Raw genomic sequence first — 10016 nt, 5'->3', positions numbered from 1 at the left:
TTTTTGGAGACCTCATAATTGTTCATACTAGTGCTGAACTAACGTTCACGTTTTCATTTCATTTATTTATTTGAAACATTTATTAGCCACCTTTCTGCCTTACAGGAACTCGAGGCGGCTTACAAGATAAATAAAAACAATCACAAAATGAAAAAAAGCAAAGTTGAAAAGCGCAGTTTAAGACTGCCAATAAACACAGAAACAAAATTAATTACAAGCCATCCTAAAACAGTCTTCAGCTCTCTCCTGAAGATCAACAGTGAGAGGGCCAGGCACGCCTCCTTAGGAATGCTGGTCCATAATTGTGGGACTGCCACTGAAAAGGCCCTGTCTCATGTACTCACCAGGTGAGCTTTTTTATCTGATGGAACAGTCAGGAGAGTCGCTCTCTGTGGTCTTAATTCCTCGGCAGGAACATATGGGAGAGGATACGTTCCATTCCAACAGCTGTGCGCTCTTTATATGATGTACGGTGCAGGTTAAATGGCTCCTTGGTGAGACTGTAACTTGGCAATGTGATGCTTAACGGTGTTTACTTGAACATAAATCACATTGCTTTGCTAAGAGGGTGTTTCCAAAGAAGCATCACTAGTATTGCACGCTAATGGGCAGTGGGACCTTGTGGAACTGTGTAATGCACTTTTATTCTAGAATCCGCTTCTCGGATACATGCAATGGATCCTTTGTGGCAGACTGTACACCCACCAACGGTTTGGTGAAAAGTGCTGTGAACAGCAGGGTCAAAGGACCCCGAAATGCAAGAACTCCAGGGTTTGACATGTGAAATTAAAATATTTTCACACCCCTCCCCACACACAAGATCTCTGCTTGTTTTCAAACCTCTGCAAATTAGCATTTGTATACACTTTCAATTTTTATTGAATGTCCCTGTTGATTATTTTGTATTTCACTTGCACTGTGTAATCCACCTTGAGTCTCAGAATGGCGGACTATAAATAAAATAAGTAAATAAGATTTAGGTGACGGGTAGCTAGTAGAGCATGGAAAGGGTCAGCTCCTTGGGGAAAGATTTTTAAAGTACAGAGGGAATTGGTTTTGCAAGGAAGTGACCTGTGCTAACTAGCATTGAATTAGGGAAAGCCATAGGGGCAGGTGAAAGAAAAGATGGCTGAGAGGGGCCGTAAACCAAGGGACCACTATGGGAGAGAAGATTTTTCCTAAGTCCTTTTTGAACTTTCATTCATTTTACGAGTGTTTTGATTACATTGTGGGGTATCCTCTTTGCTTTACAGGTTATCATGTGTTCTATAGAGATTGCCCATATACGGTATGAGCATGTCCCAAGGAATTTATAGTTGTGTACAGTTATAGGTCTCATTTGGGAGGAAAGATCTGTGCAGCTTGCAGTAGTAAAAACATTTTATTGTTCTCCCACTGCCAACTTTTTTTTGTTCCTAACACGCTGCTTCTCAGCCAAATCCCGAGACTTGCCTCTTAGAATAATTCTTCCCTCTTACAAATTAAGATTAGCGTCTTTTGGTGCACTTTTGCCATGAGTTGTGTGTCTTCTTCCTTGACATTTTTCTGCCCCTTCAACTTTAATAATGATAATGATGATAATGATAATGTAAAGAGTCCCCCTGAACTTGAATCATTGCTTAATACAGTGAAAATGTACAGTGCTGATATGCAAATGAAATTTGGCTTAGACAAATGTGCAGTACTCTCCATGCAGCGAGGAAAAGTAAAAAATATTGACGGAATAGAACTTGAAAATGGTGACATTATGAAATCATTATCAAATAATGAAAATTATAAATATCTTGGAATATTAGATAACATCCTGCATACAAAAGTAAAAGAACTGACTCAGAAAGAATATATCAGAGTATGAAAAATTCTGAAGTCACAATAAAATTGCGGAAATACAATCAAGGCCATAAATACATGGGTGATTCCAGTGATCAGATATCCAGCTAGAATAATAGATTGGACTCAAAGCGATTTAGAAAAATTGGATCGAAAAACGTGAAAACTAATGAATGCGCATCACTCTTTATACCCTAAAAGTGATGTTGACAGGCTATGTTTACCACGAAAAATTGGTGGAAGAGGACTGTTACAAGTACATCAGGTAGTGGAAGAAGAAAAGAGAGGGCTGAATGACTATATCAGTAGAAGTACAGAAAAATTACTTCAGGCTGTGAAAACAGAGAACATATTAAAAACAACTGAAACAAAGACTGAATACAAGAAGAAACCGTTTGAAAATAGATTAAATGGCTGGAAGAATAAACTCTTACATGGGCAACATCTAAAAAATATTGAAGGAAAAAGTGACAACAGCCTAACTTGGGCATGGTTGAAGATGGGTACAATCAAGAAAGAAACTGAAGGCCTGATCTTTGCAGCACAAGAACAAGCATTGCAAACAAATGTTACGAAAGCCAAAATCCAGAAAATCAGTGAAAATCCAAAATGTTGACTTTGCCAGGAAAAAGATGAAACTCTGTCCCACCTTATTTGTGAATGCAGCAAAATTGCACAGATGGACTACAAAGCTAGACATGACAGAGTTGCAAAACTGATTCATTGGTCATAGAGTAAGAAGTATAATCTGCCAGCATCAAAGAATTCATAGGAACATCAGGTGGAAAAGGTGTTAGAAAATGATCAAGTCAAGCTCTTGTGGAATTTTAGAATACAAACTGATTGATGCCTTGAACACAATACACCAGACATAACAGTTGCGGAAAATTGAAAAGTTTGGATAATAGACATTGCAATTCAGGAGGATGCCAGAGTCAAAGAAAAAGAACAAGAAAAAATGATTAAATATAGAGATCTGGCAATAGAAACTACCCGACTATGGAAGAAGAATGTAACAGTAGTCCCCATTGTCATCAGGGCACTAGGAACTATTTCAAAAATTTTTGCAACTTATATGGAAAAACTGCAGCTTTCTGACATAACACCTATAGAATTGCAAAAGACGTCGTTACTTGGAACAGTGTACAGTGTATATATTGCACCGATACCTGGCTGATACTTAGGTCTCTGGCAGAAACTTGTATCAGCTCAGCAAGGCCAGTCAACATCTGATCTTTATTTATTATTGGTTGTTGCCATGGTTTCCAGTCCTGAAAAACACCAGGCTAACAAAACACTCTATACCCGACAATAGCCCTGCAGAGAAGATTAGCACATCAAGCACCAATCCATATGCAAAAGAACGTCCTCAGGATACAGTGAAGCCTCCCTCCATTAGCATTCCACACCCTGGGAAACTCTTACAGGATGGCTCAGCCCAACCCCACCCCTCCTGAGTAGATATAAATGACCTGCCAACATCTTTTCCACACTGTGACACTGAGAGATCTCTGTCTTTTGGTGCTACACCTCTGAAGATGCCAGCCACAGCTGCTGGCGAAACGTCAGGAACTACAATGCCAAGACCACAGCTATATAGCCCGGAAAATCCGCAACAACCATCGTTCTCCGGCCGTGAAAGCCTTCAACAATTTATTTATTATTTATTGTGTTGTGTGTAATTTGAATAATAATAACAATAGTGCTTACATACCACCAGATTAGTGCCTCACTCAGAGTGGTGAACAAGTTATATTCCCCGGAGGACACTCTGATCGGGGGACAAACAGCTGTTGGTGATGCCTGCCCCAAGGAGGCCCGCCTAGCCTCGACTAGAGCCAGGGCCTTTTTGGTTCTGGTTCCAACCTGGTGGAATGTTCTGTCTGCTGAAATCAGGGCCCGGCAGGACCTACTATCCCTTCGTCGGGCCTGTAAGACAGAGTTGTTCCACCAGGCATATGTCTGAGGCTGGGCCTCCGCTGGCCTGAAAAAAGGGGTGTATAAAATCTTAACCCTCCCTGTGAAGGCTGTCCACCATCCTGTTTTTAATGTGTATTAATACACTTTTGCTTTAATGTTTTAATGTAGATGAATTCTTTATTGTATTTTAATATGTTGTTATCTGCCCTGAGCATACTTGCGGGAAGGGTGGAATAGACATTTGAAAAAAGTAAAATAAATAAATTAGTGTTATTATTATCCCCACAATACAGCTGGGGAGCTGGGGCTGAGAGGAGTGGCTTACCCAAGGCCACCAACTGAGCTGATGGCAGTAGTGGGATTCAAACCAGTAGAGTACTGATTTGCAGCCAAACTGCTTAACCACTGTGCTACAGCAGCTTTGGTCTATAATCCTGCTCGCTTTGCCATGAGATGATTTTGCAGCTTTAAGAGGAACAGTTCCTGTGGCTCATGAAAGCTCATACCCTACCGCAAATTTTGTTCATCTTGTAGGTGCTACTGGACTCTTGCTCTTTTCTACTGCTACAGATAGACTAACATGGCTACCCATTTTGAACAGTTCCTTGGGCAGTTTAATCATAAAGCATATTGCCCCTATCTGTAAACTATGCAAAACTGAATTGTTCAGGAGGGTTTTCTACCAGAATATATAGGGTTATGTCATAAGAACTAGCTCGAGGAAATTCCTTGGTAGAGACGGGGACTACAGACTACACCATTGGGTACTGCCTGCTGACATAGATATGCTCCTACTAGAGAGTTCCCACATTGCTAAACATGCCATGTTAACTAATTAGGCTTTGTCTCAGGAAGATCTCATCTCTGTCCTCGGCTTTAAGCTTGTTTCAAATTTTCTGCTACCATTCCCTATTGTATTTGCTCACTGAATATCCAAACTGTTGTTCATTGTTGTATTTTGCTCACTGAATGTGCTAACTACTGATGATTTTGTATTTCACTTGCACTGTGTAATCTGCCTTAGGTCTCAATGAGAAGGTGGACTATAAATAAGGTATACATCCCTGGACACAGCCAGTTTTGACAGTCGTCTTTGAGTCTTGGTGGGCCTTGATGTGCCTTTCCTAATTTGAGCCACAGTAACCCTCTTTCAAAGGCCAGTCTGAACTTGTACTCTCTTTTTCTACATTAATCTTTGATTTCTCTTGGTGTGCTCAACTCCAGCATTCATTTGGTTTCTCTTGGTGTAACTGACGACAGCATTTACAGTTTGTGTGTCTGAATTGCCCTGGCTGCTTCCAGGACAGCGAGTGATTTTGGCAAAGGAAAAGGACTGAAAAGACTTTTCTGACTCTCTTTACTGTGGTGTCACAGCTACAGGGTGTGACTTACTTACTGTAAGCTGTCTGGGGTCTGGCTTGACAGGAGAAAGGTGTGGTAGAACCATCCAAAAATAAATATTAACATTTCCCTGACAGCAAACTGCATATGAAAAACCACCTTGGAACACTGGCGTCTCAATCATGTTTAACAACTGAACACTTATTCCCATCAAGAACAGACTGGGATGCAGAGTTTGGGAAGAAATTCCTGGTCAAAACAGCTGGTGGAAACTTCGTTGAAGGTTCAACAAGTAAAAAAATGTATGATAAAATGGATTCAAAACCTGGGAGAAAATATATGTAAGAGCCATTGGGAAAATTTATGGAGTAAAGAAATCAAATTTACAGAATGTCGCGTATTAAGGGAGAATTGATATAAAATGTTCTTCAGATGGTATATTACTCCTAAGAACATTGCAAAAGCTAGTAAGGATTACAGTGGAAAGTGCTGGAAATGTCAAAACATGGATGCAACATTCTATGACGTGGTGGACATACAAGAAAGCAAGGAAATATTGAATAGAAATAAATGCAAAAGATACTAAAGTTTCACTTGGTGCTGAACCCTAAAAATATGTTACTAAATATCTTACCAAGTAATATTATAAAAATACATAGCAAACTATTTAAATACATGGTGATGGCGGCAAGAGTAGTATATGCAGCAAAATGGAAGGCAGAACGCTGTCCAGATTTGACGGAATGGATGAATAAGTTATATGAATATGCATTAATGGCAAAATTAATGTCTTATATACATAATAGGCCAATCCTAGAATTTCAGGGAAAATGCAAAGTTTTTTTTAAAATCATGTAGCTGAAAATAACAACAACAACAACATTCAATTTATATATCGACCTTCAGGACAACTCAGAGCGGTTTACAAAGTATGTCATTATTATCCCCACAACAAAACGCCCTGTGAGGTGGGTGGGCCTGAGAGAGCTCATAGAAACTATGACTGACCCAAGGTCACTTAGCTGGCTTCAAGTGGAGGTGTGGGGAATCAAACCCAGTTCTCCAGATTAGAATCCCACGCTCTTAACCACTACACCAAATGGTCTCCAAACTGGGTAAGAATAACTAAGAACAACTATTAGTAAAATAGATTAGTTAAGCAGTTGCCTGTGAACGCTAGTTTGCATCTGTTCTGTTGAATCCAGTTTAGGAATGAGAGGGTTTGTTTGAGAACATACTTATTACAGTTATAAGCCTGGCTTATTTCCTGTGGAACTTGAGATGTCTTAGGAAAGGTCATATGAGTCCTGAGTAGAGGTGGGTCTAAACCAAAATATGAACCAGAGTTCGTCATGAACCAAGCCGATTTTTGGTTTGTGAACCGGCGGTTTGTCAGTACTCATTTCTGATGAACTGCGACGAACCGCTATGATTTTTAGAGTGGTTCATATGGTTTGTTTTATAGTTCATCACTGACTGCAGACAACATGGTGCCAAACAATGTTACCTAGACAACAAGGGGGGATGGGCTTTCTGCAGACCTTCTGCAGCCCCAAATTGACAAACTGACGAACCAAACGAACCAGTTCGCAAATCGGGCAAGTTCATGGCGGTTTGTGGTTCGTGAAATGCTACGAACCACTAACCGCCACAAACCACCATTTCCCCGGTTTGTGCCCACCTCTAGTCCTGAGATTTGCATGGAATGGATCCCAGGTGCTGTCCTTGGCAAAACCAGGACTACAGATCTGAGAAACATGGCCTGTTGCTTCCAATGTTGGGCTCGGTAGATCAATAGGAAACATATTCAGAAGACTCAATGGGCTTTTGTTATCATGGCTTTACTTAGCCAGTACATAACATGAAAATGCAGCCACGCTGCTATCATTCTACATGACTGACTAGGCCTGCAATGCCTCCCCTTTTCTCCCCCCTTTCACCTCCAGTTTTGGCTGGATACCTGCAGGCATGCAGCACAAAATCTGCAGCACCAGGTGTGCTAAGAGACCTCCCTCTGCCCGCAGCCATCACTTTTTTTTTGTGAACAGATGCAGAAATTGCAGAGGTGATGATTCTAGGTGTTTCCCCACCATCTTGGGTTCTTTCGAAGTGAGGTGCACTTTGGGAACATCAAAGACATTGTAGGGCGACTTGTAGATCAGGTCTGAATCCCTCAGATTCTACTAAGCTAAGAGGCTTCTTAAAGGGAGAGCAGCCCAGTTAGTTTGTCATTCTGAATCCCTCAGAAACTTTTTAAAAATTAATAAATTGTTGTTTTTAATGTTCTAAATGATGTCAGGCCTTGCTTGAGGTGGAGGCAGTATAATTTTTTAAAAAAATAAGTAAACCTTTCCCAGAAGCCCTTCTGCTGAAGCAAAGCTTATGCTCACACTTTCTGTTTGGTCCCCTCTCCATTGAACTTCATCCTCTTTGTTGTCTCCTATTTATTTAAAAGATTTTGATCCACTACCCAAAGGTTCTCTGGGAGGCTCACCAAAAAAACCCCCACAAAAAAGTAAAAGGTATAGCAGACAAAGAGCATTTATAACCAATCCAGCATCCCACTGAAGGCAGTGAATAGCAAGTTTAAAGCAAACTTAGCAGGAAGAAAATGGATTCATTTGAAATATGGTGCTGAAGGAGAGTTTTGCAGATACCATGGACGGCGAAAAAGATAAATAAGTGGGTGCTAGATCAAATCAAGCCTGAATTCCCCCTAGAAGCTAAAATGACAAAACTGAGGCTATCGTACTTTGGTCACATTATGAGAAGACAAGATTCTCTGGTATAATCAATAATGCTAGGAAAAGTGGAAGGTAGTAGGAAAAGAGGAAGACCTAAAATGAGATGAAGCCATGTCCTCCAGTTTGCAAGATCTAAGCAAGTCTGTTAATGATAGGACATTTTGGAGGTCTTTCATTCATAGAGTCGCCATAGGTCAGAGGCGACTTGACGGCATATAATAACAACAAAGCAGAATTAACTGATTGAAAGCGAAGATGTAATCATAAAAATACAAATGAATAAATAATAATAATAACATTCGATTTATAATCTGCCCTTCAGAATGACTATACCCACTCAGAGTGGTTTACAAAGTATGTTATTATTATCCCCACAACAAAACACCCTGTGAGGTGGGTGGGGCTGAGAGAGCTCCGAGAAGCTGTGACTGTCCCAAGGTCACCCAGCTGGCTTCAAGTGGAGGAGTGGGGAATCAAACTTGGTTCTCCAGATTACAGTCCTGCCACTCTTAACCACTACACCAAACTGGATAAACAAATAATGCAGTGGACAGACCATCCGGATTGACAAAACGCCTCCTTACCCAACTGGGTCTGCACCTGATGCCGTGCCAGGTGAGCAAGTGAGGAGAGGGTTTTAGATCCTGAGCTCCAGATGGCAAAGACCTGTGCCTCGTACTCTCCACAATGCCAGCCATGTTGGCTGTGGCATAGGGAGCCTTGAATATAAATTCATTAGAAGCTATGGGGAGGGGGGCACTCTTTGCTCTGCCTACCACCACACTACAGCTAAGGAGTGAAGAAGTTTTCAGAAACCTTCCAATTATGTCATTAGGAATAGTACAGATTTTCGAAAGCTCAGAATGAGGTGGCCAGGAGAGACAGTGCAATGTCGGTAGGGGGAATTCCTGAACTTCCAATCTGTCGTATCGTAACCAGGTCCTCATTAAAAAAGCTAAGGAATCATTTGTGAAAACAGGAGCCAAAATTCGCTCTATTGTACCCCATTCCATAGTCTGATAATAGCAAGAGGAACGAAGTTAAGTCAACTTGTCTGTTCAGCAAGTGAGGCCTGGAACAATGGCATCGTCTCTGATTCTGCCCATTCCAAATCTGAAACGGTGCCGGGACCCTCCCTTCTGGCTTGTTCATCATGGGTGGCTGGAGGGGAACCAAGAGGGATTTTCTGATTATGCGTCTGGAATTCTCTACATCACCAGAAACTTACAAAGGGCAGGAAGTTTTAGCTACATGATTTAGGTTTAAGAACTGTATTAGTGGAAAAGTTTGAAAACCACGAACCGCTTTTGCATTCCAGTGTACAAAGAAGTGTTCTTAACAGCCGAAACTTTATATTACAAGAAGGTGGTGCATGCAATGTAAGGGTGACTCACTTTACTAATTAAAAAAAAAATGCCTGGCTAAAACATTTCTGCCTTAGTTAAAGGTGGATTTGCCAGGTTGTTTCTCAGAATTTTCTTGAGATTGATCCTTTGCATTTAGTCAGGCACTTAATTTTCTTTTCTAAAACTCTTTTCTAAAACTTCTTTTCTAAAAACTCTTAATTTTCTTTTCTAAAACTCCTTTTAATGTAGAAAGTGTATTGTTTTAGTTGTGAGCCTCCTTGAGCAGCTTCTGGAAGGGCAGCATATACATTTTCAAGATAAATAAAAATGTTTTTTTAAAAAAAACATTAAGAAGAGCTACTGAAGCATTTACGTTCAACTATGGTAAGGTTAAATGTCAATTGTGTTCATCTAGATATTCACAGCATCACTGTTGTCCCTTCTAAATGTGACTGAATGTGCTCTATGCTAGCTCAGGGCTTGACTACTTCAATGTGTTCTACATGGGACAGCCCTTAAAGGCAACTTAGATAATTCAACTAGCACAGAACACGGCAGCTCATCTTTTGGCTGGAGCAGGCTAATTCAAACATATTACAGTGATTCTGGGAATGCTTCATTTGCCTTAGAATTTCACCCTGAGATTTTCCTCTATTCAGACAACTCCTGAAACTTTGACCCATCTCCAACTTTCTTTCCTTTTTAGAAGTTCAAATCAATCCCTTATCCCATTACATTCTTTCAATCCCCAAATCTTTCTTCCCCCCCCCCTCGCTCATAGAGTGTGTGTGAGAGAGAGACTTAATTTGAAAACAGCAGATCAGTAAGAAGAGAA

This window comes from Eublepharis macularius, chromosome 1 (assembly GCF_028583425.1).
Source record: "Eublepharis macularius isolate TG4126 chromosome 1, MPM_Emac_v1.0, whole genome shotgun sequence".
NCBI lineage: Eukaryota > Metazoa > Chordata > Lepidosauria > Squamata > Eublepharidae > Eublepharis > Eublepharis macularius.
The sequence above is the reverse complement of the archived record's forward strand: the minus strand, read 5'-3'. Positions refer to the sequence as shown.